The sequence below is a fragment of the Thunnus albacares genome, chromosome 3 (assembly GCF_914725855.1).
Source record: "Thunnus albacares chromosome 3, fThuAlb1.1, whole genome shotgun sequence".
Taxonomy (NCBI): domain Eukaryota; kingdom Metazoa; phylum Chordata; class Actinopteri; order Scombriformes; family Scombridae; genus Thunnus; species Thunnus albacares.
Window position 1 is genome coordinate 33,921,422 of NC_058108.1, and position 2,486 is coordinate 33,923,907.

Sequence of the window (2,486 nt, forward strand, 5' to 3'; positions counted from 1 at the left end):
TTTTTTTTCATTTTTTTCTTTTTTTAAATGTTCTGCCTTATTTCTGCATCAAAGAATCACATGAGCAACAAATAACAAACTGAGCGTTATAGCCATGTACAGGAATTTTACATAGAAGTACTTTAGTTAAGTTTTCAAAAAGTAAACGGATCTATCTTAGCTTTAGTTTTCACTGTTTCTTCGTTTGATGTAGCTTAAAAGATGTGAAGCATAATGCCTGTCTTTGGACCACCGAGGTAATTGTAGGTGTGTGTATGTGTATGAATGTGTGTGTGTCTGTGTGTGTGTAAAACATGCTGAAATGTTTCCCAAACATTTCAAATGAGAAAATAGTGTCCCTCCGAGCCGTCGGGGGCTCGTCCTGGTTCGAGGTATATGAATTGTGGGGCCGACCGGTGGCGCCTGTGGAAAATGTTACAAAGCTGTCTGATGGATGATGGTGAATTTCATTCACGCTGCTGTGCATCACGCCTCCTCCTGCCCACCTCCCCTCCTCCCCTCCTCCCCTCCCCTCCCCTCCCCTCCCTCCCTCCCTGCAGTAGTCTCGCTTGGACTACTTTCCCTCTCCTTCTAATAATTCATCAATTTTTTTTTTTCTCACCCTGGTTTGCACCCTGAATAGCGCCGAGGTCCATTCACATTCAATTCAGTTAATTCAAGAGGTTTTTTTTTTTTTCCTTCACATTACAAAAAGAGGAAAACTTTTACAATAAAAGTGGTTCTTAAGGTGCGTTCAGACTGAATGCAAATACCTTTTTCGTGAGCGTCTGACCACTGAAGTGCTATAACAGCCGGTGTTGGCAAGTTAATGACTCACTGACTACAAGCTGCCAGGAGCTCCAGTTCTTATCTTCTTCTGGTTTCTCTTCTTTTTCTTCTTGTCTCTGCTACGTTACAGCAGCAGCTTTGACCACATTTTTTTTTTTTAGGTCCAGTTGAAACATTTTCATCTCCAAAATGATGAGTCTTAAGCCTAAGTTTGCGCCGCCTAAAACAAACGTACACGTCCACATAATTAAAAGCGGATTCGTTTACATCCATAATTTTACACACGCTGTAAACTAGAGATGTGCCGGTATGCAGTTTTTACCGTTTACTGTGGTGAAACACTCTGATGGTAACAACACCGCCGACCATTTCAATTAGCTTGATTAACGCTGTTTTCAGAGAGCACCATGATGCAACACAACTCTCCCGTCTTTATTAGCAGTTTTACCTCCATAAACCACAAGAAAACAGATTTTTACCAGTCAAATAGAGACACAGCCTCTCCTGTCTGTCAAGCTCCAGCTTCTGTAGCCATGACTTGCAAACGTTAGCTTGTCGCTCTACTGAAGTGTGGCTAGTTTATGGTTAAGTGATCAACAACGTGCAGGAGTTTTAAGTTCTTTCAGAACTATTAACATTCATTACAACTCAGAACATGCATTAAATCTACAAGGAAGCTGACTGGAAATAGTTCACTGTCTGTTTAAACAACCAATCTGCTTTTGTTTATGATGCGTTTTTGATGTGAGTTCATTTGCAGCGTACAGCAACATACAATTCATGGTTCAGTTTGTTCGGTTTGATTAAATCTAAGGTTTTAGATTATAGTATGAGGTAATTTTACTATATAATAGTATTTCAGAAAAGTAAGATGATTATCATGTTTATACCATTTACTGTGATAATTTTGTCCACAATAATCGTAACGTGAAAATTAGATACCGGCACATCCCAAGTTTAAACATCAATGTGTTGTTTGACCATGTTAACTTCAGTTATCACCTTCAAAAGGTGTTTGCAAAATCTTATTGTTAATATTTGAAAGGCTCCACTGGTTACATAATGAGGCTATAAAGTTTAAGACCAGATTTCAGCACAGTGAGACCGCTCCAGACCAACGACTGCTTTCACTACAAAGACGGTCAACTGGTCAAAGCTAACGTTACATAGATGGCATTTATTTTCTCTAATGCTGATGCTACGAGCTGTTGTGGGCTGTTTGCTGTCATTACAGTTGGGAATACGCAAACGACAACTATGTAAACTGAGATTAGCAAACTTAATTTACCCGTACAATAAGGAGAATGCTACTGAGAAACCTTTAATATGTAATCCTTCCTCCAACTTTAAGGAAAATTCTGTTTTTTACATCCTCATAGTCTGGGTCATCGTCAAGGCTGAAAACCGGGAGCGTAGCGATGTCACTACATTGAAGTCCAACAGGACACTAGCATTAAAATGCTAAGGCAGGTTGTAAACAAACCCCAGTTATTTTCACGTTTGACTTTAAGCACTTGGCAACAACAGGAACTTCTTAAGGCCGTGACACCGAACTCCAATTTTCAACGAGAATTAAATGAATTGACAGTGAATCAAACCCTGCAAACCCCCCTCCCCACCAACCCTTCCTTCCCCTTGTTTCCCCTCACTTGCATCTCCATATATATATATATATATATATATATAAACCCCACAAACCCCATCCCATCCCACCCTCA